The 25,996-nt window shown below is 37.2% G+C and overlaps 1 protein-coding gene across 2 annotated transcripts in view; it reads right to left on the reverse strand.

Moving 5' to 3' along the window:
• adamts8a (ADAM metallopeptidase with thrombospondin type 1 motif, 8a) overlaps positions 1 to 25,996 on the reverse strand; it is a 191,012-nt gene that overhangs the window by 150,924 nt on the left and 14,092 nt on the right. Inside the window, exon 3 of one of the 2 annotated variants that reach the window (XM_073952221.1) lies at positions 14,926 to 15,016. The exons of the other annotated variant lie outside the window; for it this stretch is intronic. The gene's annotated coding sequence lies outside the window, so the exon portion shown is untranslated. The remainder of the gene's footprint in view (positions 1 to 14,925; positions 15,017 to 25,996) is intronic. 2 annotated transcript variants of the gene reach the window in all.

Below are 25,996 nucleotides of genomic sequence, written 5' to 3' on the forward strand. Positions count from 1 at the left end.
ACCTTCAGAAAACGTCTTTTTCCAGACCTCAAGGCATTAAATTAGCCTCAATTTATAGCCACAGAAAAATGTGGTTAATCCTCAGACCTAATGCTGGTCTTTCTTTTTTGTTCATAAATGAGGAAAACTGTACTTGTGTGGTCAGGCTGGATCAAAACCTTACTGAATAAGGTAAAGTTATACAAACTTTCTCTCCCACTTTGTTCTCATTCCCTGACCTTTGCTCTTTTCTGGTTTCTTATACTGCTTTAGAGTAAAACAAGCTGTGAAACCTGATGACAGGGACATAAACCAGGCAGAAAACACTAAAACATGTTGAGATTACAAAAATGATAATGCACAAATGACTTTGAGACAAATGTTTGAACTGTTTGGTCATAAGATATTGCTTTCATTCATAGTCTATAGGCCCTATTATACGTTTCACAGACTGTTCTAATGAACACGATGACAAGTTACAACTTGAAGGCATATGCAATGACATTTGTGTCTGATATATAAACTGTTACTATCACAACCTGTGCCTTATGTAAAAACAAATTGAATGAAAACCACATACGTCCTGTCTGAAGTCATCTGAGCCTCGACTGTAATGCATTTTACCTGCTGTAGTGTTTGATTGTAATATCCTCTGACAGGCCTGGGGTAAATGTACCCCCCGAGACTCACAAGTTTACAATAATGATAGCCAGCAGGGTTTGGATTAGGTATGCAGTATAATGTTCCAAAACAAGGTCTCAGTGGACCTGCTGTATACTGTACCACCACCACAAACCCACCTCAGCATGGCATACGGCTGACCTTCTGTTCAATCATGCTGCTGACGCAAGACTAATGCAAATTGGATGAGGTTAGAAAACAGGATTGATTTCCGTGATGATTCAAAGCAGGTCTCGTCTACTCTTAAACACAGTGCACATGTTTTGAGTGACTTTTGCATTAAGAATGTCTGGATTCATATTTGTCGGTTTTAAAGGTGCTTAAAGGGATTATGAAAATTGTCATTCTTTAGTCAACATTCACTTTATCCCAAACTTAGGATGCTTAACCTCCTAGGGCTTAGTGTCCACATATGTGGACAGCACATTTTAGCTCTTAAGTGGCTATTAAAAATACTTTAAATATTTTATATTTTGTTACAGACATCCAGTGTCATCCTGCAACTGTTTTGCAGCATACAGTATGAAATGTCCCAAACACTATTTTTACTGTCTTAAATGGGCAAAAAAAAATAGTTTTTACTATCTGATATTCAAAACATGTTTTAAAAAATTATATGTTATATAAACATTAAAAACATTCAGGAAAAAGTGTTTTATGTAATTTCGGACCACAAGTCCACGTATATAGACATAATTTTTCTCTAAAAGTACATCATATCAAAAGATTATACTTAGGTTTTTATCCTAAATATAGGTTCCAATAAGCCGAAATAGCAAAGAGAAATAAAAAAAATGCATGTAAAAATGCATTATTCAATGACTCTGTGTTTCCCAAATCCATACGTCCAAGCAGTCACAAACCGCATCCTCAAGTGTGTGTTTGCAACTACATCTCTAAACCTGTGGTTGGAATCATAATTTAGAATCAGTTTCTTATTATAAGGGTTGATGAGAAAATGTGCTTGAGTAAAACAAATGTCATGTAGCTCATCCAATCAATCAATCAATCAATCAATCAATCAGTCAATCAATCAATCAATCAAATCAATCAATCAATCCATATTTGTACAAATGTCATTTAAGGTGAGGCAATATGTATAAAGAACATGTATATTTATTTGTATATGTATAAAGCAAGGAGCTTACCTGTGTAACTTTATCAGCACTAATAAAGACAATCTAAAAAATTCTTGTTGGAATGACCTGACTCTTTTCGGCTTAGTGTCTTTTTTAATCTGGGGTCACCACAGCGGAATGAACCACCCACTTATCCAGCACGTTTTATGCAGCGAATTCCATTCCAGCTGCAACCCATCACTGGAAAACACCCATACGCTCTCATTCACACACATACACTGCAGACAATTTAGCCTACCCAATTCACCTACAGGTGGATACCGCATGTTTTAAGACTTTTGGGGGAAACCAGAGCAAACCCAGATGAACAAAGGGAGAACATGCCTACTCCACACAGAAATGCCAACTGGCTCAGCTGGGACTCGAACCAGTGACCTTCTTGCTGTGAGGCGACAGCACTACCGACTGTGTCACCGCACTGCCGCATGACATGACTTCTCACAGGAAAATGTTCAGATTAAAAATAAATGGCATCCCCAAGCAAACAAGCCAAGTACTACAAACAGAAAAAACATTTCTTTGCAGTTTTGTAGACAGATGACAACACTGTCAAAAGTCCATGTACAAACACATGCACTTATGCTATATTAAGTATGCCAGGCTAGTTGCGGATGTCACTTTGTAAAGAAATAACACACACATGTGCATATACAACTCTGCAGTCCACCATTAGGATATAAAGTTTTCACATAACCCTGTAGACCAGGAGTGCCCAAACCTGTTCATATGAAGGGCCAAAAACCAAATATCACAGAGAACTGTGGGCCGAAGATAAATACACCACACTATTTTACATTAAAGTTGGCATGGGTCATTTCCTAATTTATTTCATGATATTTAAAAATAAATAGAAAAACATTACTTTCAACCATATTAACTAATGCAGTATAACATTTTAAATTAAAATATTTATAACACAGTGAAGTTCAAAGCGGCGTACACTAATCAAGCCGAATATGCCTTTGCCTTGATTCCCTCACCAAAGTCTCTGCGTAGTCCTCTATCCGTCGGTTGACAGTATGTACATTTTAAACTAAAATACAGCATTTAAATTGAGACATTTAATCTCAATTAGCCTTTTTGTAGCTTAACAATGAAACAAACAAATAAAAGGTTTCATTAAATTACGGTGACGCAGTGGCGCAGTAGGTAGTGCTGTCACCTCACAGGAAGAAGGTCGCTGTTTCGAGCTAGGTCAGTTGTCATTTGGGTAACACAGTGGTGTAGTAGATAGTGCTGTCGCCTCACAGCAAGAAGGTAACTGGGTCGCTGGTTCGAGCCTTGGCGTTTCTGTGTGAAGTTTGCATGTTCTCCCTGCATTCACGTGGGTTTCCTCCAGGTGCTCCGGTTTCCCCCATAGTCCACACACATGCGGTACAGGTGAATTGGGTAGGCTAAATTGTCCGTAGTGTGTGAGTGTGAGTGTGTGTGTGTGTGTGTGTGTGTGTGTGTGTGTATGTGTATGTGTGTGTGGATGTTTTTCCAGAGATGGGTTGCGGCTTGAAGGGTATCCGCTGTGTAAAAACGTGCTGGATAAGTTGGCGGTTCATTCCGCTGTGGCGACCCCAGATTAATAAAGGGACTAAGCCGACAAGAAAATGAATGAATGATTGCATGAACATTACATTACAGTTTACCATCTCCATAATTCTCCCTCTCTTCTCAGATGGGATGACGAGCCAAATCAAAGGTTACCATGGGCTAACTTTGGCCTGCAGAACCTGGGCATCTCTACTATAGACCATTTCAATGTGGCGATGTCATTGGCCCATGAACATTTCCTGCTTGTTGTCAAACTATTTCCTAACTATAACAATAGGCAATTTAATAACAACTTAACATTAAAACAGCTTTAATAACATTATTTATCAATATGTGGATCTTCATTGATTCTTGGAAGCTATAGAAAATAAAAATATAAAACAGGAAATACGTTAGGATCCTTATTGTTTACGTCACTCAAAAAGGTCTATAGACTGAATACATAGTATGCATGCACCATTTTATAAAATTGCCTTGTTGTAGTAGCTGTCATTTTAAAACACACACTTAGAAACACTGATGTGTAAATGAATGGCCAATGCATATAAAGTTTTCAGATTTTAATGAAAACAGTGCTGTATAAACAGCTCCCGCAGATTACTTTGCGATTAAAACAATATATTTAAATAACAAAAATTCTGACTGGCTAATGATTTAGCGTCTCTAACTTTACATTTAGCTAATAAGCAGTGAGTTTGATTTTGGAAAACAAAATATCTATATTTTATAACAAGAGTTTATTAAATTAAGGCTTGCTAAACAAATATATTCATGTTGTGAAGCACCAAATATAACTCAGTCTAGTGTGAACTCAGTATGAAATTTCAGTGTGTACAGTACTAGAGATTTTAGCTCTCGATAACATGCTATCTGAAAACAAACTGCAAGAACACGTTTACATTAGGTCAATTGCAATTAAAACCCACTTCAGCTTGACTTTCACGTCAATCTGTAACATGCAAATAGAGGGTACTTAACAAAAACAGCTTTGAATTGTCCTGCATGACACAAGCAGAGAGTGCATCTGTTTCCCACTCTGTGTGCTCTCCCCTCAGGAGCTTGTAAAGTCACAGTGGTGATGTACAATGTGATCTTAACGCCACAAAGGAGAAACAAAGTAAACCCAGACAGGCCCATCAAAAGAGCGTTTCACAAAACGAAGTAACCTGTTTCACCTGCTGCTTCAGATGCTGAGGAAAATAGGAGAGAAACAGTACTGAGCTCATTGGCATGCAGGCGTTTTATTCCTCTCTATGGAACCGTAAACGTCTGAGCTTCATGTTACTAGACACGTGCCAGAGAGAAAGGAAACCGCATATAATTAACCAACACCCCTGAGGTGGAGTAAAAGTGGAGTGACATGACTTTCAAACAAGCTGACAACATGGAAGAATACAGGTGGGTGCCACTGGGAATGATGGAAGCATGCTCTCATGCTTTGGTTAGTTTAAACCTGCTTTATAGATTTTTTTTTTCGTGACAACCGTGAAATGTGCTCCACAAAAAAAAAAAAAAAAAAAACCTGTATGAAAAAAAGTAGACTTTCTGACTTTCAAAAAAATACAACACCAGTTCCACAAACAGTGCTTAGATTGAGGCAGCACTAGGATTTAAATAAATTAGAGTGTTTAAGCAGTTTTAATGAAAAATGCCAAAGAAAACATGTGTGTATCTTGAGTGAATTTTCAGTTAAAACAGCTTAAACATGCAGTTAAGTCTAGGACTAGCCTTAAGCCAGTGGTCCCCAACCCCCTGGATCAGTGCCGGTACTGATCCGTGAATCAATTGATACGAGGCTGCAAAAGAAATGATCAATTATTTCAGTTTTATTTATTATGCCTGAAAAATCCTTTATTTTGAAAAATCTTTTATTTTGAAAAGTCTTTTATTTAAAACAAAATGACTGTATTCTCTAGGTTAAATCTAGGTCACTTGAGTACCAAAATGTAACTCACACACTAGCAAAATAAGTTAAAACCAGAGGTCTTTGGAAAGTTGCTTTGCGAAGGGGAAAAGGCCCAGTGAAGGACCCATGAACTGAATGGATCCGCATCCCATTTGTCAACAAATAAGGTGAATCCAGCATGTCTGTGTGTGCAAGAAGAAGATCAACGCGCATATTAGAGAGTGAGGGATTAGCGCCTTCCAGTTAAACACATCTTATGAATGCTGCGTGCACACTGCAAGTCATGTGACAAGAACTGACCGATCAGCTTCATATTTTATATGGAACATATTAAAACTTGAGTATACTAATTATCTCAAACACTGCAGTGTTTTTTTAATTTTCTCTATAAATAAAATTTGCATTAGAGTTGCAGCAATGTTTTGTCAGCCGTGAGAAAACGGGTGATGGTAATCTAGCAACGTACGCACACTAACCCCAAACCCCTCAGGCCACAATAAATTGTCAAGCGTTGACTGGTCTGCAATGAAAAAAAAGATTGGGGACCACTGCCCTAAGCCTTGCCTGCAATGGGATATAAACTGTGCAGTTTGCAAAAAAAAGACTAAACAGTTAAAAAAGTGTTGTGATTGTCAGGGCAAAATTGTTCCTTGCAAAAACATATCCAACACAGGATCATTGGAAATGTGTGCCCAGGGCTACATTTTTGATAACCAAGAAATATGGTATCGCTGACTGGTTACCTCTATATAATATGCTTTTTCAGCGTGACTGGTTTATTAACTCACCACAACATGGATTCGAGTTCGGTGAAGACTGTTCCAAAAACCACGTAAACCTAATACTAAGAAAGCAGTGTGACATTGTGGTAAAAGCTTGCAGCCGTGATGGCTTTTCCCCTTAGTTTGCTTTTAAAAACACAATCAATTGGGTTTAGAAAAGGGGGTGTGTGGGTGGGTCAGTCAACATCAAGCTAATATATTATGTAACACAAGCTGACCAGCTTTTCTCAAGATAGGCAGAAATGTAAATGTCAGCCTCTTTTGATTTTTCAAAAATGGCATGTATGCAATGTATGAGAAAACGTGCACCAGTACTGTATCTGAGGCTGTCAAAAATTTACACGCCGGCCTCTAAAGGATTTGTGTAAACAAAAAATACAAGCACACGTAGTCCAGGGTACATATTTAACGGTTCTCAAAAATGTACACCAGGGCACATATCGCCACTGAGCCTAGGTTGACTAAATCTAAAAAAGGAGGACTGGGTGAATGCACTGTAACACAGTAGCAACACTTTATAGTTAAGGATCCCTGGTCTAGATCACCACAAACCTAACTAATCTTAGTTGAAGCTCCTTGCAGGACCTTCTCTCTGTGTCTTGCATGAACTCATCATCACAAACAGAAAAAAATCAATCATGTCTTCTTACACACTCCAGACCTGCCACAGCGTATCTGTAGATTTATGGAATGCCTGACTGGACAAAAAACAGAAATTGACCCTCTTGCTCCAAATAAAACATGCTCTCTCATATCATAAGCTGTGATATTACTACCTAAAACAAACTTCTGGGTGGGGAGTGATAAAAAGAGAGAGAAAAAAAGGGGATTTGTGTTTATCCTGATTTGTTTCTGTCCCCTCCATCAGTCACTCAAAGACCCTTTTCTGTTCCACCATTCCTGTTTGTACAAACAGTACAGGCATACTCTTTCATTATTCATGATGGATATTGGCTTTATATATGCCTCTGTGTGTTTATTTGGTCTGCTTTTCTGTTGTCTTGGAAGTTTTATCATGTTTTTGGGAAGAAACCACCAGTAAGATTGACTTTCTTTTAAGTAAGATTGGCTGTCTGATACTTCCAGCTGAGAAGTGTCATTATAAATGTTTGGATGTGGCCAGTGAGTGTTTAGCATGCACTATGCCAACATGTTCATGCTCAAAACTTCTTATTGCTGCACACATAAAACATGATACAGTGCTTCCTTTACTCTGGCATCTCACACAGCTCAGCAAATATGACAAATAAAAACAATGAAAAGATCGCTACAAAAGAAATGACATTAAAAGCCATTTGAAATGTTTGGTTCAGGCAATTATCTTAAATAAACAGCCAGTTCTAGCTCAGAAAAAGAACAAACGACCGCACAGAGCGCTGAGGAAGCTGTCAACAAGCACGAACAGTGCCAACATTGATGCCAATTAGTTTGATTTTGTCTAAATGACTTGTTTCAGTTTCTCACATAACAACGTATGAAAACAATGTAGAATTGTTTTCTATGTGTGACTTGATACTTTATTAAATAAATCCCCTCTATGATACACATGACAGAATAATAAACTCAAGATAGATAAAAAGAGATGCTCCTGCTTCTTTTCTGTTTGGAGTGATTTTGTAAAAAAAAAAAAAATAAATAAAAATTGATTTACACATTGTTTCTCCTCACACTCTGTGATGTTTGTTTTAATTTCGTACTGCCAATTATTTTCTGACTCAACTTTTTCAACTAGGGTTCTTCAGGGAAATACTGTTGGTGTACAGTACTTGCGGTTTGGGTGTGTGTGTTGATCAGTGAAACAAATATCTGTAGTTTTCCCTTGTCTCTGTGCAGTATCAAATTAACAGCAAACATCACAAATATGACATGACTGAACTGTATAGACAATACCTTAAAGGGCCTTAAATCTACTGGCTATTAAATTTGTTTGTACGGACAGAAAAAAGGCAGTAAAGGTCACATCAATGACCTTTACCTACAATCTCACGTGTGTGACACAGAGACATGCCTTTTGTGCCAAAAATGCGTCCGACTATAGTTTCTGAATCTGCTAAAGTTGCAGTTATTTGTATTTGTTTTGCATTACCTTTTTTGCAGCTGACTGCACGTGCACAGCAGAGAGAAAACATTAAATAATTATTTATTAAACAAACTTAATAAATTTCACTATATACTTGGAGAGAACAAAATAAACTGGCTGTAAAATATTTGTAAACCCACATGAATATGGGGCGAACATGCAAACTCCACACAAAAAAGCCAACTGACCCAGCCGAGGCTTGAACCAGCGACCTTCTTACTGTGAGGCAAGTGTGCTACCCACTGTGCCACCATGACACCAACAGTATCATAATAAATTAAATATTGAGAATAACATTTTGTTTCTTTGTTGCATGTAGTTAACTATTTATTTGCTGTGGGTAAAAGATTTCAATCCAGCAACCACCACAAGTATATTTCAAATCTGTGGGAAGCACTGTAGTAGATAGTGTGTGTTTCCTTCAATTATTTTAAAATCAAGTAATGCACCCTTCATTCAGAAATCTCTCATGTAATATGTGAGCAAAGTCATTCACTCAATTTCTTTTCAGCTTAGTCCCTTTATTAATCTGGGGTCGCCACAGCGGATTGAACCGCCAACTTATCTCTGGGAAACATCCATACACACTTATTCACACTCATACACTACGGACAATTTAGCCTACCCAATTCACCTGTACCGCATGGCTTTGGACTGTGGGGGAAACTGGAGCACCCGGAGTAAACCCACGCAAACACAGGAAGAACTGACCCAGCCGAGGCTCGACCCAGCGACCTTCTTGCTGTGAGGTCACAGCACTACCTGTCAGTGAACTATGAAGGCAAAAAAATATAATAATCATTCATTGATTGTCGTAATCGAGTTAAAATGATCAATTAATCGAGATTTTGGTTTTAGGCCAAATCGCCCAGCCCTTATCTGATGTCACCTTTAAAAATAGTAGAGTAGAGTTTTGGAACAAGATGACAATGAGTAAGCAATGCTGTTGTGGAAACTGAAATTACTCTCAAAACTCCAGCCTGTCATTGTAATGATAATCCATTAATCCCTTTTAACTAGCAGTATCGAATCATTCTTTTCAAAAACCAAAAACAAAGATCTCAGACTGCAAATGGAAAGCAGCAGGCAACACAAAACAATGTACAAAAAGGGAAATGTTTTATATTTGCTGAGGCTTTTAAACAATAAAACTTTTTCCCTCCAGCAGCCAGCAAAATATCTCAGCTTATCAGCATGCATAAATCTTTCCAAATAAAATGTCAAAATTCCATTTATGGCATAAGCAGCATGTCAAACTGGAAGGACATTCTAAGCATTCACCAGTGCACACTGGATCAGAATGAAAACACATGACGTCATCCATGGTGAAGCCCCAGTACCACTACGATGAGAGTGAGTTTGTGTGTGTGTGCGTGTGGATTAATGGGAAACATTAAACCCACCAGGACTCCATGTTGAATTATCCCTTTGGATTTTTCCCGCAGCTATTACCTTCGCCCTCTGGAATGCCTGTTTTAAGTTTTAGAGAGCCTTGTTTCCTAGCTCTTTAAAACAGGGTGAAAATAATTTCAAAAATGATATGTTGTTCTCACAGTGAACACCAAATATGGTAAATCTTCTCTTTGAAGAAATGTTTTTAAAATTCAATGTAACTTTAAATAATAAAAATGCTGTAATTCAGAACATACACAGGTTGGTTCCTTTGTCCAGCCTAACAAGGGAGCGTACATTTACTGAAATCTACTTTACTAATAACATCATGTTCATACATTCTTTTTCTTATCGGCTTAGTCCCTTTAGTAATCAGGGGTCGCCACAGCGGAATGAACCACCAACTAATACAGCATATGTTTTACGCAAAGGATGCCCTTCTAGCTGCAATCACTGGGAAACACCCATACTCACACTACAGACAATTTTAGCGTATACCCAATTCACCTAGCGCATGACTGTGGGAGAAACCAGAACACCCGGAAGAAACCCAAACGAACACGGGGAGAACATGCAAACAAATTCCACACAGAAACGCCAACTGACCCAGTTGAGGTTCGAACCAGCAACAATCTTGCTGTAAGGTGACAGCGCTACCCACTGCGCCACCGTGCCACCCACTGCACCACCACGCCGCCCACAACATCATGTAAGGGTTTTAAATGAACAATGTGAAATGAGACACTCTTGTGAAAGTTATGTTTTAACTTTAAAAGTTTTGTGCTGTCCTTAATCTCTAGCTCTCATGAAAGCCCGCGTTTTTAGTAGATTGTTCTTTTGTTAGTTCAAGACATCGTAATTAATGATGTTGTTGTTTCCATTTGGGGAAATAGCTTTGTTTTCATGAGTGACCTCATGAGTCTCATGCCAAGCAGGTGTCTGATTTCGCCACTGACTTGAAATGTCTGAGATTGAGTGTGTGAGAATTTAATTCCACTTACAGAATATGCATGCTTGCATGATGCATCTATTAAATACATCTTTCAAAGCATCACATAGACAGTTTGATCTCTTGTTGATGATTCACAGGATGTTTTCCTGTGGTGTTAAATATGCGTAACCGTGGGTGAGTGGAGTAATAAATCTTAAATGCATGTATAACATAAACAACAGCTCTATTACCCTGCAGGACAACAAGCTGAGAAGAAAAACAACACACTTCTTAAACACCTGATGGATGCAATGCAATCTGCTCCATGTGGGAGTCCTGCGTCTAGGCTTGTGAAAATATGTTTAAGTATGCATCATGGGATGAATGATTCACATATTTAATTCTGAGTGGACTGTGAGCTGAGGGTACTTTTTAGGTCCACTGAACATTGCAAAACAGCGGGGCTTGCTATTGAACAACAACATAAGGGCCAACAGGCCTTCATCATCAATCATGCTTAAGGTACTGTAGGATTCATGCAGGGGATTTACTCTGAAAAATGTAGCTGCAGACATGTTAACGTATTTACTGGGAAATGAGTCTTTGGCTTGTCATAATAATAAATGATGCTAATATAGTTAAGCTAATTGCAGTTTCCAATTTTGATGCATCCAGATCAGATAGTAAATAACTAAAAGTAGTGACACTATTAACCAGAACAACTTAGCCCTTAGTTAGCTCTTAGCCAAGTAATATATAATCAAAACAAGAACTCCCTAAATGTCTGGTTGAGTAAAAGTCTCATTGTTTTCTTCCATCTTTTCGAATGCAAAAAAAGTTGATCCACATTTTTAGATGTTATGTGCATCTCTGTATTTTCAACAAAGGTTTATATACCATTTGAAAATATTGCAAAAATTGCCTTGGGGTATTACAGTACCTCCATGCCAGCTCTGTTCCTTAAGGGTCTGGGAAACAAACCAATGATCTTGAACTTCTTGGTATTTTTTTGTGGTTTATTTATAAACTAATTTCGAGAGGATAACATGCTATTGATTAACACAGCTGGCACCTCATTAGCTCCATAATCTGCCCTATTAGATGATTACAGAAGCATTATAAAGACTTTACAGACCTGAAACTTGCCTATAGCACTTTTTCATTGTTGCTCTTATAGTTGTGTAAATTGCTTCCTTGTCCTCATTTGTAAGTCGCTTTGGATAAAAGCGTCTGCTAAATGACTAAATGTAAATAACAATAAGTAAATGTAAATAATAAGTTTTTCTCTCCAGTTATCTTCGCTTGAAGCTTCCCCCCCTTCCACGCCTACTTCCCACCCTTTTTTTTCGAAAGGGTGACACGGTGGCCCAGTGGCTAGCACTGTTGCCTCAAAGCAAGAACACCCTCTGGTCCAACCTCCTATCGGGCCGGTTGGCGTTTCTGTGCAGAGTTTCCATGTTCTCCCCGTGTTCGATTGGGTTTTCCCCGGGTTCCCCGGTTTCCTCCCATTGTCCAAAAACATACACCATAGCCAATTGACTAAACCAAATTATCACCCAATACAACCTTAGTTTACACTTCTCACACGGCGACAAGCAGGGGAGTTCTCAAGATCTACCTGAGCTCAAACTCCCCTCTCACCCTACTAACAGAAGGGAGCCCCGGGCTCGAGAATATTACGAAACAGCATGCCAATTATGCTTTATTAATTATCAGCTAAGTGTGAACTCTTAAAATATTGTTTGAGACACAACACATCACTGTATCATTAATATCTCAATGAGCTTTTTACAGTATTTCTTTTTATGTGCTGAAATTACTCATTTTGTTCAAATTGGAGAATTATATAATGTTTCCATTGTTCTTTCATTCATTCATTCATTTTCTTTTCGGCTCAACTGACCGAGGCTCGAATCAGCGACCTTCTTGCTGTAAGGGGACAGCACTACCTACTGCGCCATCGAGTTGCCTGTTTCCATTGTTACAAAACAGAATTTATAAAGATGTACCATAAGTACCTGTAGTGATGTAGCTTAACTGTAGTTTAACTGGTTTAAATTATGAGGAGCTTGTTGTCTGGCAGGCTATAGTTTCAAAAGTATCTTCCCCAACACTGGACCACAGTACACTAAAGCCAAAGGAATCCTCAAAACCAGATTAATCATACAGAAATAGCTTTAAATCTTACTAAGAACTTGGTCTGGCACAGCTGAAGATCGACAAAATACTCACAAAGTTAAAAAAATGGTCCTAAATTCTGACCAACCATTCATGTGAATATTGGGGAGGTGGTTAATAGTGGACTACTATAACCTTCCACTGTACCACAATGAAATATACTGTAAATCTAATAATTCATCCTCTCCTTCTTTATTTTCTCTCTCTCTCTCTCTCTGTGTGTCATCTTCACTCTTTCTTTAACTGACAAATCTTGATGGCTTAGGTATATATTACAGCTTTCTTGCAGAGCTTGGAAAATATGATAACTTGATGATTTGCCTCATTAATGGAATTAATTTGCCATTAATCTCCTTGACCAAACGTTCAGACAGAGGCTGTATATTATTCAGCATGACATAACATGCTGGAACCATGTCTAAGGCTTAACCGTACCTAACAATTTATCATAATATGAAAATAGCATGGTGACCACGATCCAAGAAACACTCCAAAGCCATAGACCTAAATGGTCTGATAGTTCTTCTAAAATGTAAAATTCTCTCATCATTTACTCACCCTTACATTGTTCTGAATCTCTATGGCCTTCAATCATTTGTGGAGCACATAAAACTATATTTTGAGAAATGGACAGTCAATGAGGTCTAATGTTGCTTTGATGTTAAATCCCTAAATGTTTTTAATCACCACCTAGACTTGTTTAGGATAGCTTTTATGTGATTTTCTTTTAGATTTGATTTAAAAAATGTCTTTAGCTGCATGCCAAATGACACTTATGCACTATGTACTTATGCACTTACACACCTAAAGGTGCAGTATGCAGGTTTGACACCCAGTAGTAAAACTAGGTATTACATTCCTGGATCAAAACAAATGCACGAAAAGTTCACGAAACCCTCGAGTACTTTTTACAGTGTCTTCTGTTTGTAAAGCTCTTTATATAAAAAATTCAAATTCACAGTATGAACCAAAAGAGCTAAATCATACCTTGATTGTCTGTTCCGCAGTTTTAAAAATTCCTTTAGGTTGATATAATCCCTAATCTAGGGGTGTCAAAATTAATTGTTTCTTCGGTGCACTGCAATGCAGATGGGGACAATTTGATATCGGTTCAGTAATAGATCATAGCTGGTTATTACGTACTGACGTCATTTATCTCCTATGTGCGACCTCGCAGTGGAATACTATGGCAAAGGAGGTGAGGGCAACTAAATAAAACGCTCCTACTACTTAAAAGGTAGATAATTATGCACATAATTATGCTGCTATTTCACTACTAGGGAGAGATGCTGTAAAAATCCATCTCTGCCTCTCTCTCACTATCACACACACTTTGGACATTTGACTCACTGCGCTAGCCTGTTTGTGAGGTAAATTTTCCTCTCCTCTTGGCTGTTAAAGCGATACGTGTGGATCCAGACACGAGCGTTCCTGAGGTGCAAGTTTTCTCAACTGTGTCTATTACGGATTACCTGTGATAACCGCGTATTATGCAAATATAGACTGTAACCGTGGCTGTTCTTCCTGTGTGACTCATCTGTGAACAGCGCTTTTGTTTCTAAAGCCAAGCGCAGTCCTTTCTGTTGAGCAGGTGAAGACAATGAACAATCATAGGAGTGTAAAACAGTGCACAAAAAGGAAGCGGGATAATATTTACATTAGTTTATTTGCTATAAATGCTTGTGTTGTCTTCTGTGCATGTATTGGAGTTTTGTTTGATACATTCAAAAAGCAGGTCAAATTAAAGGTACCGTTCACATTTCTTACTACTTATATTACAGGACAAAATTGTATTACAAATATAATATAAATATGAATATATTTATAGATTTTAATTTTTAAAATTCTTGTATCGTGAAGAAAAAAATCGAATTATGTATGGAAAGCATCATCAATGCACCATAATGCACAGAGATATCGAATTGAACCAAATCGATGGCATGATAATCGTAACCGAACCATGGGACCACTGTAGGTTCACACCTCTACTCTAATCCTTCAAACTTAATTTTGAATTGCTCTATGAGATGTGACAAGACGGTCCACAAATAGCATTAAACAAATTGATATTCTGTCCAACATAAATCTGACCATGCTTGGACATAATCTTCATTCTTTCTGACCAAGTTCTATTCAGCAATAAATTCATATTGTCAGTCAAGACCTGGAGCGATAGTTTCAGAAAGCAACACAGCTGTGCAGACAGCTTATAATTCCTCCAGTTATGAAGATGAAAGACTTGCAAGATTTGCCAAACTATGAAGCAGCATGAGAACATTTTGGTCTCCCTCACCAAAGGTGTCTTTCTCACACACCTGTTTCACGTTCCAAAATCCCATGGCTCTTCGTAGGAATTACATAATGGTCCATCGTTTCTTCAAATCCCATCCTCCTCCGTTTACTCTTCTGAAAGCAGACACAAGTCCAGTTCATTCATTATTTTAACCCCAGGAACTCCAGGTTTGAATAATAATGATTTCACCTCTGCTCATACCAAAACAAATGTAAATTTAACACATTTATCCATAAGTACCTCAGCCCTCAAATGCTGATCAATTAACCTGCCATTTATTTCATCATTCATCAGACAAATTTTTATCTCATGTAAATAAATACAGTCCTCTTCGGTCCAAAAGGCGTCATTCTGTCCTGGCATGGACTGAACACTGGAGACCGATTCCCACGAGTCATGTTGGAGCGCCAAGTGGAACATACTGTAACCTGTATAGTTAACTTGGCCCAGACTTACTGTACCAACACATGCAGCTATGAAAATAAAAGACCCTTTACATAGTGAGCACACAGTGTTAATGGACATCCCCTGTGGGAGCAACACATTGGTGGTTCAGTTTCTGCCAGAATGCAAAAAAAAGAATGTTTCAAATAATAATTGCCATTCTGACAAGTCTGTGAGAATAATTGTTGGTCACATTATATCATGTCACCATATCCATAAGGGCTAAAGCTTTCTATTGGGAAAGAAAAGCTGAATTGCTGAGCCATTAAAACGTTAACTCCTCTGTAAACAGGTGCCACCTTTTACATCCAACTTTTCAACTAATTGCTTAAAAATGGGTCAATTAGAGCTTAGGCCATTACATTTCCTGTCATTTCAAATGCTGAGGGCAAACCAATCATTTGCAAAGGGGAACTGAGAGCTTTAATGTTCCCTAATGACTCCCTTCTCCATTCAAAAGATTTTTTAGGCTACACTCAAAAAAGAATGTCTGCTGTTTGTTTAAACTACTTATTTAAAATGATCTGAAACAAGATTTTTTTAATGTTTTTTTGGGGGGGACAACTTAATTGTTTAATGCTCAATCCACTTAAATTTGCAATAACTTATAAGTTAACTTAATTCATTCATGTTGCCCCAACAAAAATCAATTGTGTGGAAGCCAGTATTTTTACAGTGTATACATGAACAAGGTTCATGCCATACAGTACACAAACTGCTCTGTCTAATGGGGACTTCAGTACAATACAATTAATTGTTTAAATAAAGTGCTGATTATTCAACAAGGAATAATACATTTCTGACCAAAAGCAGATAAACTGATATTTTGAGCTATTATTTAATAAGTTCTTGTTTTCAAAAAGAGGCATACATGTTAAAAATATGTATATTTTATTTATTTTTCAGAATAAATGAAGAATAAAGCAATAAAAACTAAAATATCTAATTTATAAATTCTACCACCGAAAATCTGACAGCCGAAAATGTTATACCATTTAATAGACCCTCTAATTTTGCTGCTTTAGTCATTGTTGGGTTACTCTTTTAAATCTGGAAGCATTAACAACTTGTATTGAAATATATATCGTTATCGTTCAATATGGAAAATATTTATCTGGATTGCATTTTTACAATATCGTCCATCCCTATATCACATGATAATGTGCATGAAATCCGTCATTATTTCTTTATTTATTAATGTGCATTTATAATGATATTTGAAAGAATCTAGGTAACCAACCAGTTTCATTGTTTGGACAAAAACAACGATGATGATGATTGAAATGTGAATAAAATGTTAAAATTAATCCTTAGATTAACTGCAATCTCTATAAAACCCCTCCCCCAACTTGTGAATTGGAAAGTCTTGTAAGAGATAACAGTTTTTGTTTTTGCACAAATGTAGCCATAGACCCTGAAATGGCATTAAAAAGGAAATAATTAAAATCACATCAGTGGAACATAACTGTTTATTCTGAATTTTTTTATTACATCATATTTGTTCAAATGATTTGTTCAACAACACAGATCAATCCAGTAATTAAATGTATGACTTTATGAGTTTACTAAAGTATTATTTAATGACTAAATAATTCCTTTAAACCTTTTTTATCAAATATTTTTAAATGCAGTGATTAACATTTTGTCACCCTCTAGTAAATGACATTTCCATCACTTGGTTATTCAGAATCATGGGAGAATCAAAATCTTGATTTTAAACAAAGTGTGATACACAATTTCTTCAATCATTTTCTAATACATTAGTTTTTATATTTTCTTCAAATTATCTACTTGAAAATAATTCTTTAATTTCACCCCAGGACTTCAGTACCATATTTTAAAAAAATGGCTAAAGTGAAATATCTTCTTGTGTGTTCCTCAGAAGAAAGAAATTCATACAGGTATGAAAGTTCAGGGTGAATATATGAAGCAAACGTTAGATTTTGACAAATTCATTCATTCATTTTTGTTCGGCTTAGTCTCTTATTTACCAGGGGTCGCCACAGTGGAATGAATCGCCAACTATTCCAGCAAATGTTTTACACAGCAGATACCCTTCTAGCCACAAAGCAGTACTGGGAAACACCTATACACTCTTACAGTTACACACACACTCATACACTATGGCCAATTGCATTCCACCTATAGCGCATGTCATTGGACTGTGAGAGAAACCGGAATACCCGGAGAAAACCCACGTCAACACAGGGAGAACATGCAAAGTCATGTAAATGTAAAAATAAAAAAAAAATAAAAAAAACATTAATTCCAGAGTTATGAGCATGCCCAAAAGCAGCAAGTTTTATATAGACCATTTACAGTAAGCACCTACTGGCAGGTGCAGGTGCTCTCTCTCTCTCCTTGTGGAAGCTAGACGCTTCCCACAGACCTGGATCCCACCAGACTCATTAACTCTTCCATCCCCACCAGCTGTCTCCTAATAGCCTTTCTGAAGCTTATTTTATTTTACGCTCATTTTTTTTACTTGACATCCTGACACTTGGCTTGCCGGAATGAGGCGTGGAGCTCTCAGCTGTTCAGAGTGTTAAAGTCCATCATTCCTCTCACTCTTTCACTATCCAAGGAGTTTTCGCTGACCAGTAAATGGCCTACTTTCCTTCTTCCCTCGTTCTGTCCTGCCTCCTCCCTACTCTGTCATCTCCAAAGGATGGATGATCCTGATCCTTCTCTTTCCATACATCTTCTCCAGATGATATAAGAAATTTTAGCTGGAACACGTTTTACAGCAACTATCAATCAAATACTATGACATGTCAGTCTCACCTGGAAAACATTTAACCTGGGCAGTTAGAAACATATTTGATGTCACTTCATTTCTTAATCATTTTATATCCTACATGCAGTACACACACAAACTTCAGTTTAGGTCATCTGCCTTGAACTGAAATATAATTAGCCCTCATTTAATAACAGTTGAGGCCTTGAGACGAAGAACCATATTGTTAGTAATAAGATTTTTTTCATTTGGATTGTGAAAACTATATTAATATATTTTTATTTTACTTGAAGATACACAACAAAAGCTTCTTAATTATAAGGGGATATCATTTTTCAGTGTCAGCATTAAAATCAAAAAGTTATTATGATTTATATTTCTCAGATGGGGAAGAACAGTACATGTCCAGTAAGTGTGAAATAACAGCATAACTCCAATTTTGTCATGTCTGGGCTCTTTAAGAAGGGCAAAGGATCGCAGGAGTTATCAAACAAGTGGATTTATTGATGAACACTCACATGAAGGACATAGAAAATACTGGAGACTCAGGAATGACATGGGTTGTAGAAAAACATCACTAAGAATACCAGACAACAACTAAACAACACACAGGACTATAAATACACAGGACATGATGACTGTATATCACACACAGCGATGATACTGATGAGGGGTGATACTGATCAACATAATGAAATGGCAGGAAACAGAACAAAGGAGCACATGGGAAAGGTCACATGACAAAAACGCCTGACAAATTCATTAAACCACTGAAGATCTGATTCCTTTGTCTTAGTTTTAACACAGGAACAGAAACTTTAGTTTAATTTTAAACATTTCTTTCAAGTTTATTATTATAATTTTTAATTTTTTCATCATTATTATTATTATTAAAAAACAGGAAATGTATGAATGTATGAACAATGTACAATTCATAGACCCTCTTACAGTACAAGCAATAACAATCAATGATTAACAATAAATAAATACAATACATAAATGCAGACATGCATAATAGCTAAATATTGTTGTTTATTTAGAAAAGCCGGTGCAGTGCACCTGTGTATATAGGCATGAGATGATAACCGTTTTCAAGGTTTACAGTGGTTTGGAAAAGTCAAGATTTTAAAACCGCCAAAACTTTATGTTATACCTTTCCTACGGTAATAAGTTTTTGTTTTTTGTTTTTTTATTTACGTGTTTTTACAACTATTTTATTTAGTTTTTAGGGCATCAATATCTCCAGCTAAAAAGGACCCTCCATATCAAAAGTTACTGATTTAAAATATTTTAAATGTTTCTTTAAAAAAATTATATTGTGTTCACTTGGCAAAAATGCTGTTGTTTTTTTACCCAGACAATTAAAAAAGAACATATTTTAGAACAGTGATTACAATACAATGACACTATAAAATAGAGATCTGCACGACACTAAATTTTGATTGCCGCTCCTGCCCGCTTCCGCCAGGTTTTAGCCTGAGCCCGAATGCTGAATATTCAGCATTGGTTCTCACGCTGACAACCCGCACTGTTTTTTACCCGCCGCACCTGTTCCCGCTAACGAGCGGGGGAGAACAAATCCGAAAACCACCCAGCTATACAGAGTCCAGACAGCCTATTACAAGTTGTCTGTATAAACACAAACACACATAAGCACCAAGCAAGTCACACACACAGAGACAGCATCACGATCTCTCTCATTCACACACACAAACACACAGACAGACAGCACAAAGCTCTCTCATTCGCGCGCACACACACACACACACACACACACACACAAGCTAAATTCACACACATACACACACGTGCTCGCTCGCTCGGTAGCCGGGAGCGATATTTTTAGATCGCCCGCTGCCGTCTAAAATTACACCAGTTACCAAACGCTCCCGCACTTTATTCTGAAATTTATTCCGCGCCACAACAAATCTGGTCGAGTCCCGCGGCTGCAAACCTCTACCGTGAAATTTCTATCCAAGATTATCATACCGTCAGAATCTTCTACCGGCCAATGCCTAATATAGGCTATTACTTCAAACTGTTCTCGCACTCTGCAATAAATATATAAATAAAAACTGCTTGCTGTGGTTTATACTGGACTGACAAGAAATTTAGAAATTTAGAAAGAAAATTATTCGCCCCTTTAAGATATATATTTTTTCAATAGTCTTCAGAATAAACTATCGTTATACAATAACTTACATAATTACCCTAACCCAGAGGTGTCCAAACTCTTTGGAGAGTTTAGCTCCAACCCTAATCAGACACACCTGAACCAGCTATTCAAGCTCTTACTAGATATACTAGAAACTTCCTGGCTGGTGTGCTGAAGCTAGCTGGAGCTAAACTCAGCAGGACACAGGCACTCCAGGACTGAGTTTGGACACCTATGCCTTAACCTGCCTAGTTAACCTAATTAACCTAGTTAAGCCAGTAAATGTCACTTTAAGCTTTATAGAAGTGTCTTGAAAAATATCTAGTGAAATATTGTTTACTGTCATCATGGCAAAGATAAAAAAAATCAGTTATTAGAAATGAGTTATTAAAACTATTATGTTTAGAAATGTGTTGAAAAAAATCTATCCGTTAAACAGTAATTAGGGAGAAAAAATAAACAGGAGGGCTAATAATTCTGACTTCAACACATCTTTATTCTTAAATTAGTAATTTTGCTATTCAGCATTGGGGTTAATGTTCATAATTCAATATAAGCACTGATGTGGTCATTGTTATATCAGTAGGTGACTGCATATTTTTTTCAAGAGATTCATTCAAAAATACTGATTCATCTAGGAATGTAACAAGTAAAGTTTATGATTGAGGGCTCACCTTTTCACTTTAATGCGCACATTTGACATCCCTGTGCTTGATGAGCAGCTTTCTATCCACTCATTAATTTGTGACGTATGGAATACTGTTTCCAGGTCCAAGCTGTAACTCATTTGAATTGAGAAAATAATCCTTTATGACCACTTATTAGTCATATCACTCATTAAAGTGAATTTGATATAAAATCATGATGTACACAACAGTCTCTGGACTTGCTTCATCACAGACATCAATATTTTAACAATTTATATAAAATGTATCACTTACTGGCTATCGGATATTATGAATGGAGATATTTATGTATATTTATGCATGTATATATATGTATGTATATATATATGTATGTATATATATATATATATATATATATATATATATATATATATATATATATATATATATATATATATATATATATATATATATATATATATATATTATACACACACACACACACACACAGTATATTGCGATCGTGAGTTTGGAAAGTATTACAGCGCTTATTAAAAGTATTAAACGTTTATTATTGCCATTCGATTAGTCTCCCTGTACACTTTGATATAGCGCTTGGACCCGGAAGCTGTTTCGCGTGACGTCACACTTAACAAGTGGATTACACCAGATAACACTGTACCGGGTTGCCTTACACTATCCAACAATGCATTACTGCATGTCTCTGGAAATAGAGAAGTATGTGTTGCCTTTTTCCACCCTGAGTGACCTCATTTGAACAGAGGTTTTACTGAGCTAGACTTATGCCATCATCTACTCAATGTCTGCCAAGACAAACGCCCTTTCTCCCTAATGGAACTCAGAAACGATTCGGTCGACAGCAGAGTAAAGAACTCAGTAAGGCTCACTGAAATCTGCACTGCAGACACACCTGAACCACAAAACAGGGTTTTTTTTTTCTTCTGCCACTTAAAGAGATTTTTGATCAGGCTGTATTTAGTCAGATCTTTAAACTCAAAGCCAACATAAACTTTGTTGTAAAACACCTGGCACTAACACAGCGCTTGTTTTTTGTTTGCTGGCCTGGATCTGCGTTCCCTAATCAAATTCAAATCTTGATTCGATTAAGAAATAATGAAAATATCATAAATCAGCACAAAGATCTGAAACCAAACACCTTGGTTCCTGTTTAGATTTGCAAACAATGGAAAATAAAACTTTGCAGGAAAACCACAAGATGACAACTTGAATGTTGCTCAGATGAATAAGCTACAGGACTCATATTCAGTGACATCATTAAGCTCACAGATACTCAAGGGGGCACAAACTGTACTCTCTTGATGCTTGTTCCAGGGCACAAACCCAAAACAAAACATATTAGAATCAAACAGACACCTGTTTAAAGCACATGTCAAGTTTTCTTTGTTGAAGAGTTGACAGGTACACCAAGTCTTTTCATAATGCTTTGCACAAGTCTGACATACTTCCAGCTTGTTAGGATCTCCTGACAGGCAGCAATCAAAAGTGCCGCGAGGCTCATAACAATCTAAACAGTTTCCGCAACACCTGAGCACTTACTCATCAGTTAGACCACCGTGTCAGCAGCTTTTCCAGTGTAACTCTTTAAACTCTGATCCATCCATGGCAGGATGAAAATATGATGGATTGAGAATGCCCCATCGCTTTTGTTTTAAACTTCAGCTTTGATCCCTCCTAAAACTGCGCACTTATTTTATACAAGTTTCAACACTGGCACACACATACACACACAAACACTCCAGCATTATTGGCCAGAGGCTAAAGTTACACATCCTCATGCATATACACATCCACAGTTGACGCTAGGCCACTGTATTATTCACTAGAGACAACAACATTCCCTAAACATGATGTGTAGCAGAACGAAAGAATAGGCTTCAATGATGGTCCTGTAAACAGATAAAACATTTCCCTGACTTCATTTTAGCCTAATGCGGATCACTAGCAAGCAATGCTGCATCATCATAACATTCATGTTAAGAAGCATGACTTCAAAACTAAATACTAGCATACTGCACTGCTGGTTGAGTAAACTTTTAATGCAGTGCGGACTCCAGTAATCAAAAAATTGTATACATTTAGGTGCATCCAAAATTGCTAACAATTAAAAAAAAGGTTGGGATCTATAGTGTGTGTTGTATAAAATACTATCAATGTGTGTTGGAAATCCTATCTTAAACATTCAATAAGTTGGATGTATGCATTGTATTTTGCATGGCCTGTTTCCTTTGCTTTCATAATATGATGGGCTATCCTAGGCTGCCTCACCTCCTTCTTCTCTTTCCCCCATATCCCTGAATTACGGGTCAACTTTGAGGTACACTGGAAATGAGAGGTCACAAGAAACAAAGGTTGTGCTTGCTGACAGTAAAAGCCCTTTCAGACTCAAATGTTGCAGTAGACAAAACTTTCTGTATAAAGCATGAATATAATCAATGACAAATATAGTATCTGCCTTCCTTTGAACAAATAGAGTACATTCAATTTAGTTTACATTTATAATTATACTTTGTCAAAAGGAAAGCAGCATTTTTCACTGGAAACTGGTAATTGCTGACCAGACCACATCAGAGAAGAGTACTGACCAGAATACCAATGTTATGTCTCTGGTCCCATCTAAAACACTGCACATTCTCCAAATATTTTCAAAGTGAATTCCTGAATGTCTTAAATAATGTATTTTCATGCTTTTACATGCTGATTTTTCCCTTCATGTTTTTAAAATATATTTGGGAGTATTTGTGTGAGTGTATAAAATTGTTGCTGTGCTTTTTTACTGCCAAAAATTTTCTTTGCATGCGTGGATTCAGGACACATTCACACAGAATCACATGCTGCGTCCCAAAACTATCTGTCCTAAATTATATTTGAAAATAGAATTAGTACATCAAAATCGTAGTATGTTAAAGAGTATGCCAAAGGATCCCGCATGGTTTACTATTTCCGGACAAAATTTTAAGTGTAGAACTGGCCATAATCTAATCGTTGATATTGGCCACAAAAAAGTACCTATTTTTAGGGCGTAGTATAAGTACGCGTGATGGGACACTGTTCATCTTTGCAACAGTTTTAAACAGTTGTCATGTCAATTTGCTGCAATAAATGCAGGCGATGCTTGCCCCGCCTTGAAGCTCTTTTGATTGGCCCACTGCTCCAGAACTGAACGCGAATGGATTGGTTAATATCAGCTGTCAATCACTCAGTAACAGCCTTCTGCCTTCAGATGACAGGGAGCTACAACCGTCAAAATGTAAAGCGCTGAAGAAGACAGGATGAAAACAACACTGACAGATTTTGTTTTAGAAGCCACCTAAAGTTTCAAATAATGGCACATCTGATTAGTGATCATAGGGTGTATGTTAATCCACTATTTGCATTTTTTCGAAGAGTGGATAAAAGACTTCCAGTGGGTTAAAGTCTGCTATCAAAATGTTTAAAGCATTCATTGTAAATCCTGTGGGATGGAGTTTGCAGGTAACAGCATTTGCCACATCTACACAATTTCAGCATGAGAGGTTCCATTTAATCCTTCATTTAATCGTAAGGATGCAGTCAAAAAGGGCTGGCATTCTCTAAGATTGAACTACAGTTATTATCGTTATCTGTTAACAATGACGCAAAAAAAAAACACTCTGCCTTCGTGTGCGGTGTGAAAAAGCTGTAAGTTTCATTAAAACTTGTAGTAGAGGTGCTCAAAAATAATGGGTGCGGCTAAATTTTGGCTGGCGCTCCTATTTGTTTAAAGTTAACAAAAGCAAAAAGGTTCATTTCGAGCCCTGCTTAGATGTTGCATTCATAAGTTTGACGGAAATCTGCTATTAATGTTGTCAACCATTAGCTGTCCAAAAAAGAGTGAAGTTTATACAGTGAATCACACACATGTTGCTTTTGCTGATTGATGTGTTACTATCGCCTACATAAGAATACACTGCAGCTGCATCCTGTAAACCTTAAGGACTCAAGCCAAGTCAACACAACCTGGACATAAATAGTGTATAAATACAAGCCATCTGGCCCAGCAAAACGAATTTCACATCCGGACTTCACCAACCAGCCAAACTTAATACTATGACCCACAGATTCTGTTGCATGCACTTCATGTGCCCTAAATACATATACTAAAGGGAATTTCCATAACTTCCAGAAAAAAATCTATTCTATTAATTCACTTTTTTCCCCTTGCAACTAAAGTTTATATTTCCTAAATGCAAATTCACATAAAAAAAATAAAAATATTAAGTAAATATAATAATATTCTCCCATGGGAGTAATTCTAAAAATTACTATATTCTATAAATATACCAATCAGGTATATTAACGGCCGCTCAAATTTTTTTGTATTTTTTATTTACCAATATTATCATTCTCTTACACTTTTTTTTTTGTATCAGCCCAAGATAACCAAACATCCGCGTTTGATTAACCAGTGGAAAATCTTCTTTCACTCTCCACATTTCGTACTGCTTGTGTTCACGCGAGAACTGTCAACAACACTTCCTCAAACAGTCTCACGTGATCTGCAAAGAGGTGTGCCTTTTTGAGGCTTAAAAATGCATCCGGCCGGTGTTACTAATATCTTCTAAAATGTCCGGGAGTGGACTTTTGCTTTCGCTTTCTCAAGTTGTTTTTGCATTACTCTTTTATTAAAGACTACTTTCTGCTTGGCTTCACAGCTGACAGCACGCACAGCTGCAAGACCAAGAGAAAAAGTAAATAAAATCTTCTTTAATCCAAACAATTCAGAAAAACTTTACTGTGTACTCAGAGAGGACGAAATGACATCTAAGGCCGTACTCACACTAGGTACAGTTGCCTCGAACCGGGCCAAAGCACGCTTGTCCCCCCTCCCGTCTCCCCCGACGGCCCGCGCTCACACCATATCGGGCCTCGACACGCTTACGTCAACGCTGCTGCGCTGTTCAGAAGCGCTCTCTATGGCAAGCCTTTTTAGCATTTAAATTTTTGTTCTGACTCCATAAATATATTTAGAGATATCTCTAATTATATTTTGACTAGTCATAATTATAATACGACTTGTCAGAATAACAATTAGAGATATCTACAATTGCAATTGTACTAGTACGAAATCAGA

Source organism: Danio rerio, chromosome 5 (genome assembly GCF_049306965.1).
Source record: "Danio rerio strain Tuebingen ecotype United States chromosome 5, GRCz12tu, whole genome shotgun sequence".
NCBI classification, from domain to species: domain Eukaryota; kingdom Metazoa; phylum Chordata; class Actinopteri; order Cypriniformes; family Danionidae; genus Danio; species Danio rerio.